We start from the raw sequence: 19,494 nt of genomic DNA, 5'->3' as shown, positions 1-19,494 counted from the left end.
CCTCGAGCCAGTGCTAAGTCTATTCCTATTAAGCAAAGTGCAGCATATGCTTAACATTAGGACCATGTGCTTAATGGGCTCATGAAACAAGGCCTGTTTTATGATTCAGCCGAGCAGTTTGCAGCTCTGTATCCATCTTCCTCACAACCAGCAACGTGCCCTTGGAGTTACGGCAGATCGGGGCAGGAAACGGAGCCCGGGGCTCCCCAGCCGGGTCATTGCGCTGGAGGAAGGTGGCGAGCAGCGCCCGCCAGGACAGGGCAGCACCTCTCAGTGTGCCCGACCAACAGAACGGGCGAGGGAAAAACAGCCCAGCTCATTAAACACCGTCGCCCTTTAGCACACAGACACTGTATGCAGGAACGAAACCCGCAGATGTTCTTACTACAGACTCGCAGTGACTCCTCCGCTCCCAGCAGGTATCAACACTCCTGATTCTGAGAACACTGTGCCTGCACATATTTTTATCTAATTACCACCATTTTCAGAAATTTGCTCCGTGGTGCTCAGAGCGGAGTCATTAATCTGCAGTCATCTTTTTGAGCAACAGTTTCAACTTTTATGAGCCTGGAAGCCCTCTCCGGAGCAGGGGCTGGATAGGCTGAGCGCTGTATTTTATGCAAGGCAGTTGTTATGGAAACATGACAGCGACGGGAGAACCCAGACAATAATTGAGCATCAAAGAATTATAAGGGCAGGGAAAACTCAGAACTAGCTTCTATATGAGAGCCATAGGCTGTCCACGCTGCAAATTTTAAAGCTTAGGAAGCCTGGATATTATTATAAGCTCTCTTGGGGATGGCTGTATTCCAGGAATGCATTATCACTGATCTGTTCCCATTATAATCCATCTAGCTCACCAAAAATGACATGTTTGTGGGGCGGCAGAAAAGCCATCTGAAAAGGAACAATTGCACATCTCTGCATTTGGGAGAGGAAAAAGGGAGGGGGGAAAAAGGTTATAATCAAAACTATATTTCAATAGCAAGCCTGTCTGTTGTAAAAATAATAATGGTCTTGGCTAGCTGCTTGTTGTGAAATAATGAACCTCCTGCACCTTTATAATATTATTGCAGGCATTCTATAGAGCACCCTAATAAAAATGGATGGCTAACTAAATGAGAAAAGGCTGCTGCGTTGTTTTACAGGGCAATAATCCAGTTCCAGAACACATAAACTGTAAGCCCCAAACCAAAGAGTTTATCCCAAGAACATAACACATCTTTACTGTTATTGTTACTCTGTTCCTCTCACAGATGTGTTTTCGAACACATGAATTTTCACAACTCCAAGTTAGACAATTCTTCCAGTGTTAGAGACCTGACTGTGGAAACTTGCACAGAAATCGGAAAGCAATTTCCCTAATGGATATGATATGGAGCATATTTGTGAGTACAGCTCCCATATCCCATTGCTACTGAGCAGATTCAGATACCTTTAAAAGTTGGCTTGGATGGGAAGTCAAGGAACAACGGGGCACGACAGAACTGACCTGTACCTTAATTTCAGTGAACCCTGGAGGCTGGAAATGACTCACAGTCCATACAGACTGCAGCTGCTCAATACAAGCGTACATGCGCATGTGCACGTGCATGTCTGCTCATTGCAGCGGAGTTGAGTTATTGCTTCCTTTTTCTGAGTGTTAGACACCACCTTCCCAACCTTTAGGATGGAATGGTACTATCAGTGATTGCTCAGCAAGGGCGTTTCTACATAGCTACAGGATGTGACTTCTACTTACACACCGCCTATGATGCAAGGCAGCCTGTGACATAATAGTTTATTTTATCTATCTCTGATTCAGTGTTCTTTGGCTTTACTGTGCCTATCGCATGTGCATTAAGATGTTTTGGGACGTTTCTTGCCCAATCCACTCTTAGCTGCCTCTGCAGCAATAACAACACATGATCTTGGACAGTTTGGCATGTGATTAATAGCTGCTCAGATTGCTTTGGCAGTTTTAGCATATGCTAATTGGGCTAACAAGGTACTAAGTGCTCCAAGGTGTTACGGATGTGTTGTAAAATCAAAAGCTTCACTGTAAAATTCATTCATTGCTCATGGTCTGTAATTTGCTGGCAATTATACTGCTCCATATGACAACATTCCAACGGCTTCTCTGCCTCTACTCTGAAAGACATTAGCACCAAAGCACAAAATGCATCCTTATGTGATACTGCCTCATTTTGAGACAAAGAATCTCAGTCCGCAAAGTCCCTGGTACCTTTGGAGAGTGTCAGATTCCTCCCCAGCTGCAACCGGTCGATCTGGTTGTGCCAGGCCCCTTCCCACGGGTCTCCTGCAGACTCCTCTTGGACAAGCAGGGCACGTTTGGCCACCTGATCCCCACTAGTGCAAGAGTCTCATTCAATACCGACATGATGTCTGCTGTATTTTAAGTCAACAAAATAAAATAAACCATACATCTTAGCCTGATTACATGTTGTGTCATAAAATTCCTGCCTGCAGGTATAACTGAGCTGTACCAGCCCGAGACACTAGGCAAGCCATTTACAGGACTGCAGGCATCCTGAAGACACAGATATTGTTATATCCAGGACGGAAGGAATTACAGGGAGCTGGAGAAAAACCTATACGCATTTTTATGTGATTAAGAAAGAGAATATAGGCTGAGATACATAATCACAGCAGGCTATACTCATCTACTAGAGAAGACGGCCGAAATAGATTTGATTTGTATAATTATGGTCTTCCAGAAAGCTCCTCAATACCTTCTATAGCCCAAATCGCTATCCACGGGGTGCCCCATTGATTTGGGTGGACTGTGCTCGACTGCACCAGAACTCAGTCAGCCAGAGAGAACCAAATTTTGCTCTGCCACACTGGACTGCATTGAGAGTAATTTCTTTGAAAGCGATGGTTTAACAGAAAGGGAAATTAAGCCTCTCAGATTATTTACAGGGATAATTAATATGATCTTTAAAGGTCTCTTTCAACCTTAAGGATTCTATGATTCTATGATAGGTAGATGATGGGATTAAAGTGCTTCAATGAATAATCATGTATGAGGAGCATCAATGAACAGAGATCCTGGCAAAAGAGGAGTCAGGTCTTAAATTCTAGTTGTGCGGATATATAAGAACAGGAAGGTTCACTGTTTTCTTCAAAAACTGAAGACAGAGTGAAAAGTGAACAGTATGTAGCAGACAGGAGAATAATACATGAATATCACAGTTCGGGTAAGGAAATGATCACCCAGTCAAGAATACACTCTCATAAAATATAATCACCTAAGAATATATTTTAGCAGAAAGTCAAGATTAGTGCACAGACAATTATTTGGTTCCAAGGAACAGCTCTGACTGTAAATGGTAGCAATTTTTTATGCAATTAACACCCTTCCTTCAGCAGAAATAGGGGTGGCAGCAGGAAGGAAGTGTTTAATCTCTAGATCTAAAAACATGACCCTCCCTTGCTTCACTAAAAGACCAGTCTCGGCTCACAGCCAGTAACAGGCTCACTGAACTCTCCGATTTCAGGGGTGATGGTTCAAAGCAATATCCTGCTTGAGAGGGGGGTCAAACCCACATCCCTCTGAAGTGAATCTCCATGTGCTTAAATGGGACAGGGTTTGGCCTGGACACATAAGGAGGCCGTTCCCAAAAGCGAGGGTGGGAGGGCACAGGCACGACAGGCTGCTGAAACCTCTGTCACTCACGTGTGCACTTTGACACAACACTTTTCATGAGCACCTTCTATATTTGTTACACTGCAATTAACTAGAAAACATCCAGATTTCTGCACCAAAAGGATAACTGCGACCAGTCAGACAACGGAAACTTGCTGCCCCTCATCAGCATCTGGAATAACTGCTGGCTTTAACACAGCCCATGCACTGGTTCTAACCTGGCGATGCAGAGTCGATCCCCGGTGTACACACCGCAGCCTAGCAGATAGCAGATTGCATATTTGCAAATCTCGCCTGTTGCTCAAGCCTTGAATCTCGGGTTTAATCCTCACTGATTTCAGAGGATGATGAACACACACATGTCCAGCACTGAGCCTACACAGCAGTGAATCAAGGCCACGGGTGCCTCTACCTGCTGCTCTTGAGTTCGGTACGTGACCAGACAGTTCGAACGCTGCCCTATGCAGTGAGCAGAGGCCACACGAGTCAGGTCCCACATCCCAGTGGTGCTTCCAGCAGCCTCTTCCCTCCTGCTCAGCCGCTGCAGCCCCTGCAACACACAACTGGGCTCCACCATGGGAATAGCTGCAGCTGGATAATCAACATTCCTAACCCTTTGGGCTCCAGCAGCTGAAAGAAATGCATGGACCTTCTTTAATCATGAAAGTACACCTTACTGTAGGAGTGAGCACATAAAACTTTGTTACACATACTCAAACATGATGTTATAAGTAAGAAAAATATTTTAGTAACAGTTAGTAGCAAATACTCAAACCTAATGACAAGATCCTCCTTATTCCAAACAAACCAATATATTAATCTCCACTGCTATACTTTCTAACAACATGAACGACAGATTCGAAGGGCTTCTGAGCAGCTACAAGCTGCTTCTGCATTTTGGATAAAAAAGGGAATAATATTAAATAGTTTTTTTTAAAGGCTTGTCCCCTCTTTGCATGTTTTGATTCCTATGGCACACTTCATCTGTAACCTGACATTCAGCCCTGGAGACTTTTTTTTTCCCCAACTCAAAAATGCTTCCAGGCACAAAACGAAGCCCTTGCTACACTGACAGACTTCTGGCTAAAGCTACAAAGTATTGAACCGAAGCTTGCTAAATTCTTTCTCGTGAATATAAATTACCCAGAAAAAAAGGAGAACACAGACGGGATTCTCTCCCAGGACTCCTCAGTAGCCTGGTGGAGGTTGGCAGTATGTGCCAGGAGAAGCCATTTGTTCTTCGTGAGAGAAATGCAGGTAAGGAGCTTGGCTTCATCTCTTCATAAGAAATTCTGTTTTGAAGAAACAATTGTAACATGTACTTGAAGTGCAATCCCAAAGAGAGGGGCTCGTTACCTACCATTTACTAAATTAAATACAGTCTAGTTCACTGCCCACTTTGCTTTAACAAAGCAAAATAGAAAATCTGTTTCTAAATCTTTCTGTACAGTTCATGTACCTTCCATCATGATGCCAGGTGTCCCCCAGTCACTGAAGACTCAACAGAAACGCTCTCTGCTCTTGCTGGCCACGCTGCTCTCCTTGCTCTGCTTTTTCCACAGCTGCTCGTTACAAATGCGAGCCCCACAGCAAGCCTCGTTACAGAACCCTGAATCACTCCTTACTAAAAACTGGGATTTAAATTAAATTCAGCTTACTTGCTACTAAAATAAGATGCCTCGCAGAAGTGCTGTGTTGAAATCCCAGCCTGGGACTACTATGACCTTGGGAAAATATGCATTTGGATCCAGAAATGGTACTGTGGCTCACCTTTAGCTTTTAAATGGATTGCTCATAAAAAAAAAAAAAAGTAATTCCATCATTCCTTGAACAAATAATATTAATCTATTTCCATGTTTGGTCTTTGTCTGATGGTCAAATCTTATCTTCCAAACAGAAATTCACACTCTACCCATGCAGGTTTTGTCCAGTGTGAGTTCACGTAGTGATGGCAGGTGAACTTGGACAATTAATTAAGACGAAATTGAGGGCAGGGAAGATACACAAAAAATACATTTTGAATCACAGTACCATAAAAATATGAGGAAAATCTGGAAGAAAATGTTATCTGTTGATCTCCTAGACTCCCAATGGCAGGAAGTAGGACCAGGAACAGAAACTTTCTCACTCCTATAGCCAGGACAGCAGTGTGAACACTAGCAAAACACCTTCCTATGACCCAGTTATCTCAGCCATAATATGATTCTGACTGCTCTGCAGGAGAACTTGAGATCTATGAATAAAGAATATGAGATAGATGTGCCATGTAGGTAAGATTAGTTGTTCTTTTACTGCCTGCCTGCATATTTATTAAAATCAAGATTTACCATCTAAACAGAACAGTCTGCTTTTATTAATTATAATACGATAAAGGTAAAAACTCATCCTGATTTTGCCGTATTTCAGGAGTCACTTAATACTCACTCCATGGCCAATGGCTGCCATAATTTTGTTTCATTTTCCTCATTCATACAGATGGTGCCTTGAGATGTTCAGAATTGCTCTTCTATTGCATCCCATCGAGAGTTTAGCTTAAGAATTTAAGCTCAGTTTTCATTGCCAGAATTGCCCTTTCTTCAGTACAAAGAAATCTAGTAAGAGAGACCTGATCTGTTGTGAGAAAAGTATTTGCAAGGACTGTTTTTCTATTCCTTGGTGATGGTGTTTTCTGTTGTTTTACGTGAGGGGAATTATTGCCATTAATGGTGATTGCAAATCCCTGTGCACTGAGACATTAGCATCCCTCATGCTTGTTACAGAAACTAAAGCAGACAACTAAAATACTACAGAGACGTGTTATCAATCACTTATCCTCCTAAATCACTTATTTTTACCTTTTACACAGGGGCAGGATGCCCAGAAAAAAGCCCTAGGGAATGTATTGGATAATACATGTGGAAACAGAACGGCAGGCCCTGACGCATCAAGGGCAGTGGCAGGGCTACATCTCTGCAGCCAGGCCGCAGCCTCACGGCATGCGAGCGAGGGAGCAGGGCAGGCCCAGAGCTACCTAGTCAGGTCCCACCTCGTGTTCAGATCATAAAGTAAAAGCATGGCACTGAGGCGGGCCCGAGACCGCCCCAGGAGGTCAGTCCACACATCGTGGTTAAGATGAGGGCTGAGCTCAAAGCGGGTTGTCAGCAGCGGTGGGAGCAGCAAGGCCTGTGCGTGCCCTCCAGGCCCTGGCAGTTGCTGCCTTGCCCCTCTCAAGACAAACGCCAGGTTTGCTGAGAGCCCATGCGAGTGGCCTTGTTTCAGACCCGTCCTGGCTCTCCTGGAGCCTAGTCCTGCTGCTCTTTCTCTCTCAGAACTTGAAACCAGCAAAAGGAAAAGGCTTTCTGTATTTGTTTAAAAGACTTCCCTTTTGGCTCAGCAACTAAAGGCTTCTGCTTGAAACCCTGTTAGATTTCAGCTGCAAAGCGAGAGAGAATACAAGTGGGGCTTGTTCAGACATTGCAACAAAATCTAGAAGATGAATCACGAACATGAGCCCTGAGCTCCCAGGGCATGCACATGTCAGCAACAGGGAAGGGACTCGGTGGCTGAATCTGCTATTGGGGAGGCACAGGGTGGCAGAGATGGGGCACAGTCCCCCTTCTCATTGCCCTAGCAGCCCCTGGCAGCCTGCACATCAGATGATCCAGCAGTGTGAAGGCAAAGACCAGGCAGCTGAATGCCTCTTATTCTACATTTAGCAGCAGATACAGAACATTGCACTCCACCTTTCTAAAGAGAACCAGTTAAAATCACAGGACAATCAGCTCTCACTGCATTATCTGCACCAAGCTAGAAAGTCAAAGTTACTCTGTGTATTTCCACTTACCCTGCATCTCTCTATATAAATGTTGCACTTCTAACTGATGGTCTAACAACTTGGGTTTTAAAGAAACATCACATGCTCTGGCCAAGGAAAGTGTTCTTTCCCTTGGGAAGACCCCCTGCTGTTCTTGAACCCTCCAGGTCACACAATAAGTATTAACACTGGAAAATGTTTAGAAGTAATAAGGCCAACTGAGGCTTGAGACCTGTGGGGCACAGCTGGTTCCCACCCTCATTTCTTCCTGCAGCCTCTGCAAGCTGAGAAGGCTCAGCACCTCGAGAGACTGTGCCCTGAAGACACCACAACAAACCCAACCGCTTCTTGTGAAAATAAATAACAACCAGCGGACACACAGCTTTTCTCCACAAGGGTGGAAAATATGCATGTGTGGTCCAGCCATGTTCTTTCAATAATTGTTTATTTGCAAGCACGGTCAGGAAGTGATGCTGTAGTGTCAGGAAAAATGAACCCATGGAGAAAAGGAGCTGTGGAGCCATGCCATACGTTTCACACCCGTCTGTTTCTCGCCCACACACACACATTTGAGGAGGGTGATTCTGATTTTGATTATTGGTGGTTTCTAAAATAATGTAAGATCCAAACAGAAAAAATAAAGTTGACCTGGATAGCAGCCGCATGTGATTCTGGAAACCCAGGCTTGGGTGTCTCCCTCTTGGCTGTTTATTGCTGGTAGCAAGACATGTGACAGGAGGCAGCACTTGGTTTACAAGGTGGTGAGAATGAGGGCTCCAAGATAAGTGTCTCCTGTGGCATCCCATCACAAGAGGACTCGGCTCCAGAACAAATACTGCTTCAGGTCATTGAAAAGACTGAAAAGTTGAGGACTAAGAGAAGCAACCTGAATAGCCTCATAACCGAAAAACAAAATCATGGATCCTTTGGTTGGTGTGCTGACTTTCTTTGATCCCCTCACATCTGACATTTCGTTCATTTCTCACATAAGCTCTCACCTCCCTCAGCTGTCTGTCCAGTTCTGCATTTTCCTACGGTTTGCCTTCCGTGTTCCTTTGACTCCTTTTATCTCTTTCCAGAGTAGCCCATATTTATGTTCCTGTGATCCTTTAAGAGCCTAGACATGATCACAGCTCTGTGTGATGAGACAACATAAAGACCAAGATAGACATGGCCCTTCTCAAAGAGTTACGGTCAATGAATTCACCATCTGCCTGCTCCGATTTGTCTATGCTCAGGCATTACACCATTTTTGAGAGTATTATTCTCTCACCACACCATAGAGGCCCCTTCCACACGAGAATGTGTGAAGAGGTTTTATAGAGGTTTTATATATATGTTTGGATGGAGAAACAGTTACCAGCAGACAGCAAGCTAAAGAGAAGCAGGTGAGACAGTAGTGCAGGAAATTTTCCAAAGAAACCATCAGCTCTGGAGACTCAGAGTCCTGCTGAATTCACAAGAACCGATGAATTCGACTTATCAAGATCCAGCCAAATCTGGACAATAACTAGATACTATTAATGAAAACAACCTAATGAATTAAAGATGTTCTAAAAAATAATGCTTGTGATGTGTGTCTTCCCCAACTCAAATCCCTATTCAAATTCAAAAATCTCTTCCCTTCTCCTCCTTCACGCACACTTTTGTTTACAATATCAATCTAGTAGTTAAATTAGATTTAACCAACCATCTAATAGCACTAAAGTTAGTGCTAACACTAACTTTGAACTTGGATGACCCCCAGTGTGTGCCAATGCCCTTGATCAAGGAACTCTAACTATGTTGTTCAAAGACCTGTCCTGAACACTCATTTCTGACCACACCTGATCTTTTCTTCCTTTCTAGACAGTTATCCTGTTATCCTTAGAAGCCCTTTGTGGTTGGAAGTGTGTCTTTCCAAGGCCTTCTAAGTTCCTTATACAAACCTGGCACTTGACAACCAGTAAGTATCAACCACACAAAAATGATGAATTCCAAAAGGGAAAAATCTATGCCAACAACAAAAAAAATATTGTTCCTCTAGAGGGATATATTTAATTCTGTACAGCCAAATCAAACAAACATACTGTAATCACCAGAAAGAAATCTCAGAAACAACTCAGAACAACAGCACAGAATAAATAAATATGGGCTCAAATTCTTGGAGGAGAATGATCAGCCTTAGAGAAAGAATAGCTTCTTGCTTAATAACAATGTGGATATTGCAACCTAAAGAGAAGAAATAATAATAAAAAAATACCCTTTCTTTGTATACCTACTACTTTAGATCATCTGGTACGTGTACCAAGAACAGCTGTAGGCATGACTCCAAAGTACAAATGGACACTTTGTATTCCATTAAGTCCTCATTTCATGGTGAATAATCTATTCGGTTTGAATAATCTACTCAGGTTTTACTAACCCTTTTATTCCCCCTATCAAGTGCAAGAACACCATGGCCCTGGGACACTAGCATGACATATCTACTGGGAGTATCTACTCCACGGCTCGTGCCGGCTTGTTCACAACGTGGTACTTGGACCTCACCAGCAGCAGTTCTCAGCAAGGGCCAGTTTACTGCCATTAGATGTCACAAGGCAGATAAGTCTGAGGGAAGCCAGAGGGATCATCTCACCTTCCCAGTGCCAGAGGCTAATACTGTCATTCTATACTGTAGGAGAGCACGAGTGAAAAGGAGTTACTTATACAAAATAAAGGAAAATAAAGGAAATAAAGGAATTAGTGAATAATTTACAGGTTACTGAACATTCACTTTGGTAAACAGCAATGAAGGAATGGCCTTTAAAAAGATCAGTTTGCATCCCCATAGCATATATTGAAAGGAAAAAGGAACGGAGCCACTTGATCTCTGATTATATGTTGATTTGTCTCCCTATTCTAACATATTTTTGATGGAAAAAACACTGTTTCTAACTATCATGAAAAAAACACAACAGCTTAGTCAAAAATCAATTCAGACCAAGAAGCTCCTTTTCAATTTGAAGTCAAACTCGCTTTCTAGCATAAATAGAAACAAATCTTGACATTTTATTCTTTGAAAATCACAGAACATTTATCGAGGTTAAGCAACCTCTGATCTCTATTTAGAGCTGAAAAACAGAATATACTTTTATTCTTCTGTGTAAATCAGTAATTTATTTGAATTCTTCTATTTTAAAATTTATAAACTCTTGGGCCAGTGATCTTCTTGAAGGAAAGATAGAGATTTTACTGCACTTCATTCTTATTGTGTTTTGACTGCACCAAACTGATTCATTTAAGCAACCTCATGACAAAGTCTTTCTTCCCAGCAGGCATCAAAATACTTTTTGCCTGGCTTGGTAATAAAGATTTATTGATTTGGAGCATAATTTATTTCCTGTAATTTGATCCCATAATGATCCCACAGCTGAGTCTTTCAACCATCTTCCCCAGGGCAGCATTTCTGCCCCTTATTTCTGTATCCTTAAAAGATGCAGCTATCCTGGCTAAGGAAGATCGCATGCTCTTCAGGACCATCTTGTGATCGAGAGATTTTTCATTTGCAATGAGCTTGGGATACTTTTTATATCAACTAAAATGACCATTAGCTAACGCTAATTAGCATGCCATCTGTTTGCAAAAGGTTTATGAGCATCTTAGTATAGAATCTGATTTTCATACTGCTTGAAAGAGTAGAAAGAATATTTCAAGTAGTCTGCCATGTAAACTATATTTAAGTACCTACATATATACAAAGACAGATAGATAGATAGATGCTGATTCTTGGCATTTATAGTTGTATCGTTTTTAGGAGAATATCAGTCTGAAGGAGTTCTATAAGTCTCTTTCATCGTATGGAGACTCGACCTATGTTTTCAAATGTTACTATTTATTTGACTTATTTTTCACCCAAAGATGTATTACATTGAATGATCTAAGAATAACAGGGAAAGCGGACTAAGCGTTGATCCTTATTTCCTAAATGGAGAAGTCAAATTGCCTACAGTCAAACAGCCTACAGACCTTTATGGCCTTTCTTCATGATGTGGATGGCAGGAGAAATTAAAATTTACAAAAGAATGTACATTATAAAAGAAGTGGAACATCTGTGACTGGGTATAATTGCCAATTATGCACAAAAATTCTGAAAATAAATCTTTCAAGGCATCTGTTTCCCTAGGACTGTATTTTCTCTAGGGCTGTGTCTTCAAGGGCTTCCAGTTTGATCTCTTCTTAGCATCTAGTCTGGACTGATACCTGCAGTTACTAACAGGTGAAAACAAAAAACTGGGAGTCGTATTAAGAAATGCAGTAAAGAAAGTATCTGCAGCTTCTACACTGAAGAAAATAAATCCTGAGTGCAGCTCAGTTGCTCTTCACAGAGCGCCAGGGGAACAGCTTACCTTTGGGGACAGGACTGTGCCCAAACAGCTCGAGAGCAGCGCCCTACTGCAGCTCACAAGCATTTCAGAAATGCCAGCTGAGCTATTTAAGATGCATAGCAAATTTCCTGCATGCCATTTACTAAATAAGTTCTTTACTGGCAATATTAGCCAGTGAGGAGTATGATTTTAATCACCACAGACACTGTACATGTTCCAAGTTTCCAGATATTCATTCCTTTTTGCCCACGGAAGGAAACCACAGGCTGCTCTACAATGACCAAGCTCTTCATAGGCAGCAATAACTCAGCATTTTTTTTCCAGAGTGCAGTAAACATGAGAGAAACAATTATATTAAGATTAAAACTTTTAAAATATCATATGCTTAAAAACCTGACAAAAAAACCCTGCAAAGCTTACACCTTCCTCTTTCCTCTCTTTCACATTTGCTGCATTTTCACAAGGGAAGACGGAGGTGTGTGAAGGAAATGCTTGTATCTTCTGGAAGTTCCTTGTTAATACTCAACTACCAGTTAAAAAATGGAGACTTCTCATTAAATTTGTCCACTTTCAGCATGCCCGGGGTGGCGCAGGGAGAATTATCCTGCTACATAGAGCAGTAAGAAAAGGATTTGGACCCCTGAAATTTCACTTCTCGGTGGCGAACTTCTTAATCATCATTTTTTTTTTATGTTTAGAAATGGATGACAGAAATGGGAAGACAACACTTAAATCCATCCAGAATTAAACCTGGCTGAAAACATACATTTGTACGAAACATTTTGCTCTGCCTTTGAAATCTGATTCCAATCTGAGTAAAACCAAAACCCATCTTTTTAAAGAGAAACAGAAGGTTGAGGGCCCTGGATCAGTCCTGGGATGTTTGCGCTTTAAGCTGCACCGGTGCCAACACTACCACTGGAGGAGCTGGAGATCTCCATCTGGAGATGCTACATACATTATTTATCCAACAAGAACTCTCGAATGACTCCAGCTGCAGATGACAGACTCTTGCAATTCTCTGAAGTCACACTGATTAGCATACAGACAAAAAGGTAATGTAAGACCTATCATTTAAGTCCCCAAAACAGAGATTTAATTATACTAGAGCATCGGTCCGGCTCTGATCAAGGGAGAATTCTAACTATTCTTTTATTCTTTATTCTATTTAACCACATCTGCAACTGAGAGTCCCTCATGGGTGACCATGCACCTTGTGCAAAGGGTTAAACTCAGATGCATGTTGCACTTGAGGCTCAGGGCAGCCTCACGTGGAAATCTAAAGATGCAACTTAAATAACGCGCTGGCCTTGCCTTGTCTGAGTGCGTCGTATTTCACTCTGAAAGTCCCACGTTTCTCTTCTAAAAGACTGAAAACCTTGAATGCAGACAGACAAAAACAGCCCTGTGATTCAGAAGCTAAAACATTTTCTGTATACAGGAAGGAAAAGGAATAATAGTGATGCTTAGGAAAGAGAGAAAAAGTAATTTACTACAGTAATATAAATGGGCATGAATAGTTCAGAAGGCAAGCTTATGTCACACAAGACATTGCTATCAGGGATAAAATGTCTCCCCTTATCAAATCTAAGTATCACTTTAGTAAATTCAGTTTGAGGGAATCTTTCACAGTAAAAAAGATACATATATTTATATATATTTTCTCAGGGAAGGATTTAATTTATGGGGTTCCTAGCAAAGATTTAGAGCAAGAATTCAGAGTTAGTCTCCCTAAAGCTGAAGAAATTTGAAGAAACTGCCATTGCCGAGAGAGATGTCAGCTTCTGGATGGACAATTCATTTATTTGATAAGATAAACATTCTGTTCCTACATGGCAGTATCTTGAAGACTTAACAACCTATGGCTAGTGAGCATTCAAGAAGGCTAATTAAAGTGCCAACATGGTTTATGTCAGGATTCCCTTCCCTAGCTGTCCTATCGCCCCTTTTCTGCAGGCAAGGGCAGGCAACCAACAGCTCGGTGTGGTAACTACACGATCCCCAGGCTTGTCCAAGCAGGGCAAGGATATCCTCCGAGGTCTAAACTCATGCTCCTTTGCTCTGCTGCTTCTTAGCAGGAAGAATGTACTTAACAGTAAACAGTCATTTTCCATTTCATAAATTCAATTTTGCTTGTGATAACGTAATTCATCAGCCACGGCAGCACTCTGGACAAGGAGTTGCACCCAGGCCTGTGCCTGGATGTTCTGCACACACACAAGCATTGCTGCAGACCAGCAGTTCTTGTTGTCCCTTGAAATTCCTCCTCTGCTGCTGTAGAAAGTCGGCCCTTGCACAGGAATCTGGTTTGGTTCAATACAAAATTGCCTGGCAGGGATGGAGAAGGGCAGACCTTGACCTTGGGATGCACATACTGCACCACTGGGTTGGAGGACATGCATCGAGAGCTGCGTAAATTTGGCAAGGGCCAAGAGATGATCAAAAAAATCCCGGTACCATGGGATTCAATGGAAGAAATTGCTTCAGAAAAGCCCTGTCTACAAGCTGAAAACCTCAGAATACTTCCACAGCACAGCAGAGAGAGATCTGCTGTAGAGTTTTCATTTCTGCTTGGTAGCTCTGTTCCCATGCAGAAATTAAATTGTCACCTCAGTCCTAGTGAGAGCGCACTTGTTAACAGATTAAATGTCTGCCTTTGCCTTATGGAATTGCTTCTGTGCCTTTAATTTTTTCTTTGAAAATGTGGATTTATTTTTATTCCGGGTCTGAATGTTCTGTATTTGACAAAGTAATGGTTTTTATTCATCAGATTTTTCCCTTGTTTTTCCCTTACATTTATGTTCCTATTTCAAGATGTCAAGGGCATTTTCATTTGCAGAGTATTATCATTATTTTGTAGTGCATACTTTCACTTTTTCAGCTGAGATTTTCCAAGTCATGCCAGGTTTGAGGGAGCCTGACGTTAGCCCCTGACACCAGGCTGGTCTGAGAGCACAGAGGGGATGAACACTATCAGCACCAAGAGCAGAGCTGATGGGGAGTGCTGGTAGCAGTAGGGATCACGGTCACAGCGCTAACATATTCCCACAGGCCAAGTTACAATTTCAAGTGGCTGCAGACGGTAGCCAAACAGTGGGGTAAACCACATAAGCGCCAGGCTCATACAGTGGGCTCCAATGTAGGAGCTATTTTTTGCTTTTTTGTAGCCTTTTGTGCTTAGAAACAACCTGAAATAACTCAGCACAGCTCAGAATTGAGATGAAAACAGGTTTTAAAAACACCTCTGTGTGTTGCTTTGAGGACTTTGTACTTTGATGAACACTGATAGGGGGAAAAACTGGTCCAAACCAGTGTGTGTACGTAAGAACTGTGCAGAGCCCGGCACCCTGGCCTCCTGTGTAAATACAAATTTCTAAGCAGCCCCTGCTTTGAAGTGCCTGCGAGCTGGTGTCGACACAAGCGCTGGGGAGAGCAGGGCAGGCTCCGCACCGGCGCGTGAGAGGAAACCTTCGGCTCGGTGCAAGGGAGGGAGGGCAGCCAGCCCCGCGCAGCTCCAGCTCCCTGCGGTCCTGCTCAGGTTTGCAGCTGCCCTCCAGCTGGCGGAGCAGCCCTTTAAAGAAGGGGATATTTGTAAACATCCTGCTCACCTTATGGAGTCGCCATTTCTCTGCATCCAGCCGCCTGGTTGGAGCTGGATTTCTAGCATTTCAACTTCAGGTTTTGGCATTTTAAGTTTAAATACTCAATTTCCAAATTAATGTCATGCTGGGAAACGGTAACTGAACGTTTTATGTTGTACACTTTGAACACGATATCTAATAAATGTAATGACTTTTCCTAACTCCTCCCTGTGATGGAGGTAACAAATCGATCTGTTTTACTGTTTTTTTACTGCTTTACTGTTAGTGCTGGGCATTTCTGTTTAGTAATTGCTTTGGTTTTTTTTTCAGTCAGCAAGCAGTTAACACCAGGCAACACTGGAAGTATTCCTGTTTAGGAAAGCAAGCCAGCAGGCTGCTGCACAGCTCTGCGGAGTTTCGGGACAAATGACCAGTAGTATCAAGAACAAACAAAGAGAGAGGGGGTGGATCAAGGCACTCCTCATATCTGTATTACTTGGAAAGGAAAATTCCAAGGAACTGAGAATTAACGCCTCTAGTTGCCTGGCAAGTACCAGGACTCTTTGTAATCACAGATTTTAAGGAGAGAAGGGTGCCTGAACAGTGGGTGTTCTAGCTTCCTTCCTAACAAAGCAGCCAAAGCAGTAACTGCTGCATATGGTCATAACTTCTGCCTGAGCAACAATGTTATAGGGAAAAAGCTGTTTTGCCTTTGTGCAAAATCTTGTAAGAGAATTCAACCCTAGGTAAGTCGCTGTAACAAGCTGTCACTCTAAAACTTCCCCTTTCACACCCATCATCTTCAATTAGAAAAAAAGATAATTCCCAGTTTTTATATAATACCACAGATGTGAAAGAGTTCAAGACCTTAGTCTCATGGTTTCTGAAAGATGAGCTGAGTCCAGTATCCAATGGAAGAGATAAAAGTCTATAGTGTGTATTTATTTTTAGAGAATAAAATCCTCTTGGTTCAGATTTCAGAGCTTTTCTTCTGCATCCAAAAACAACACGAGGAGATGAGACCTGCTCTCCTCAGTGTTCTGCAAAAGGCAACAAGGAAGAAGTCACTGGAAAACGGACCAGTATTGCCAGAAACAGGCGCCCGGTGACCCAAGGGATCCCTGGGCCGAGAAAGGAGAGCGCCCTGCGCGAGGCGCTCCCTGTGCACCATTCCCTACTGCTCCCAGTCCATACATAAAGAGCCGGATCCTGGCTGCTGTGAACTGAATAGGGCAAGGCTTTCTCCTTAAGGAAAGGGTTTTAGAAACGGGTTTACTGTGCAGAACAAAAGCAGTCTGGTTTGCCTTTTGGAAGAGGATGAAGAAATTTTGCATAGCAGGTTACCTAAGACCTGATGTGGATGTTCAATGGGAATTAAACTTACTGTAACTGCATTCATTTTCTATTGGCTCTTTAACACTGCGTCCTGTTCATGAACACAACTTTTCCCTGACACAAAGCTCTCCCAAATTACAGCTGAAATTATTGTTTGTGCATGTGAAATATAGTAGGTTATAGATAGCACATAAAAAAGCTACAGACTGATTACAAAAAAGTAATTATCTGATATGTTCTGTTTCTTCCCTTTTAAAAAGGTGCAGACTTACAAGTCTTACTTGAAGTTCATATTTCTGCTACATAATATTTAATGAAAGTGAAATATTTGAGCCCAGGGAGAATCACTTTCAATATTTTGTGCAGTAAAATTGAAGAAAATTAAAGATATTAAGGATTAAGACCCAGATTTAAGGAGCAAATTAATCAGACAGTTTAAAAGACAGAGGTAATCTCTTTCTTTCTCTCTTTCCTTTTTTTTTAAACAGTCTTGGGATATCAACCTTTTTTTCTTTTCTTTTTTTTTTCTTTTTAAGTGCAGAATCTCATATAATCACGTGATCCCTTCAGCCAGCAAAGCCTGAATATTTAAAGACTCAATAACACCATCAGAGTAAGGCGTATAATTAGGAATATTTTCAGGGCACAGCCTGCTATTGTAATGACTGCTGCAAATTATCTTCAACATATAACACTACTCTGAATTTCACTCTGCCATCACCTGCTGGGATTTTTTTTCTTGTTTGCAAAAATCCTGCTCCATAAAATTTCCATCTGAACAGGCAAAAAAAAAAAAAAAAAAAAAAAAGGAAAAGAAAGAAAGAAAGAAAAAGACAAGAAAGGGCAATGTGCCCTAAAATTTAATTGCTAATGGCATCTGCCATCGAATGACAGAGTAGAACTGGGAGACTCGGTTCTTTTGGCCCCAGCTCAGGTGCTCTATCATTTCCACCAAATGATCCCCGTGATAAACATTACAGCTACGTTCAGCGTCTTGAGTGGAAGCAGAAACCTTGCTACATTTACAGTAATGTCATTCCCACTTAGCAACAAAAAACCTCTGCCTTTTTTCAGGAGTTTGAAGTGTAAAGGTAAAGCTTTGCTCTAGGATTGAACCTTGATGAGAGGGAAATCGCTCCTCACAACCCAGGAGCCTTGTGTGCTGTCAGATCCCGGGACAGCTTTGGGATCTGCTAATGCAGTCTCCTCGCAGCAGATGCTGAGGGCTAGTTTAGTTCAAGCAGCTTAAGAAAATACTTATGTCTGAGCTGAGACTGAACTGGGTCCCTGCAGGCCATTTCAATATGCAGTAAGACAAATCAGCATCATCTGCCATTAATTTGAGTAACATTATGTAGAAAAAACTGAGAGAGAACGATAAAGCAACATAGTGATGGGGACATTCATTTTCCTCGAAGCAAAGACGCTCTAATGCAGCACTCTGGAGGCTAAATTCACCACAATTTGCTGGCACTAGCATCTGTGACAGTAAGAAAACTGCAGTAGCAGGAACTGATCCTGTATCTAAGGATGCTACACTAGTTCCTTAGATTCAACAACGCACACACAGGTATATTTAAGACTTAACTACACACTCCAATTTGTTTCTATTCAGTAAATGCTTGCAAGGACATACGAACACACAGACACACTTAAGTCAGCAAACAAGCCTATCCCACCTTAAAAAAAGTGTCAGACAATAAAATCCAACCTGGAACTTATTTAGCTTTTTCCCAATGTTCACAAATTTCTCCCTGGGTGATTTGGTGCTCAATTTATCTCACGCACACTTGACTTTCAGTTGGACAAGGTTTCTTGGTAGAAATGCCAGGAATCCTTGCCTCTCCAGCATTCTTAAAGCAACTTCCATGACGTGCTGTCTTTCAGGGCATAGCCTGATCATTTTGTGTTCTGTTAGCAAAGCAAATTTTGCTTGTATGCAGCTGCAGCACCTAATGTGGAGTCTTACCTCTTCCTTCATGCAACACAGGAGTGACGAGCTTGGGGGCAAACCAGCAAAGCTTACATGAAAGCTTAACATTAAGCATGAGCTCAGGTTCTCTGCTTAGTCAGGGACTTTCTCAGGAATGATAAATGTGAAAAGCATGGAAAAGCAGGATGAGTCCATGTGGACTGAAGATATAAGGAAGTACATCTTCAGCATATGATATAAAGAAGTACATCGGGAAAAGTATTTGCATACATTACAGTGGCTATTTGGCTGTGAAGTTCATACTTTCCAAATATACAAGAACATTGCTTTAAGATAAGCACAGCAGGTGGGTTTATACAAGTTACTTACAGGTTACTTATTTAACTCCTATTTTTGAGTCCACCTTTCAAAACAACCTCTTTACTGAAGCTTACTTATGAACCTGACAACCATAAATATGAATCCTGAATTTGCAAAGATACCCTTTGATTGGCAGCATAATTAAAGCCCTTACAAATAACAAATAACCCAGATCAATCCTGCAGAATTCATCCTTTTGCAAATTTCATGTAGTTTCAAAAACATAAAAGAAGGACAATATATTTTCTTGGTGGATATGAAAAACACCATCGGTTTGGCTGAATTAAATTATTAACAGCCTACCAGCAACTGTTAATTCAGCTCAAGATCACAGCTGGAGGAGTCAGAGTGACAAATTTAAGTCAAGCATCCTAATGGGGCTGGGATCCTAAGCTCGGATCATCTGATAAACAAAGCGGCGAGTACATACGTGCCGACAGCATGCAGCATTCCAACAGAATCTAGTGCATCCATATGTGCCACCATATGTCCATGAG

The 19,494-nt window shown here is 42.0% G+C and overlaps 1 protein-coding gene across 5 annotated transcripts in view; it reads right to left on the bottom strand.

Moving 5' to 3' along the window:
• Positions 1-19,494, bottom strand: part of KALRN (kalirin RhoGEF kinase) — a 467,999-nt gene that overhangs the window by 104,816 nt on the left and 343,689 nt on the right. The window lies entirely within an intron of this gene.

This window comes from Tinamus guttatus, unplaced genomic scaffold, assembly GCF_059628265.1.
Source record: "Tinamus guttatus ecotype Peru unplaced genomic scaffold, ASM5962826v1 Tinamus_guttatus_pri_ptg000060l, whole genome shotgun sequence".
Classification (NCBI taxonomy): domain Eukaryota; kingdom Metazoa; phylum Chordata; class Aves; order Tinamiformes; family Tinamidae; genus Tinamus; species Tinamus guttatus.
The sequence above is the reverse complement of the archived record's forward strand: the minus strand, read 5'-3'. Positions and strand labels throughout refer to the sequence as shown.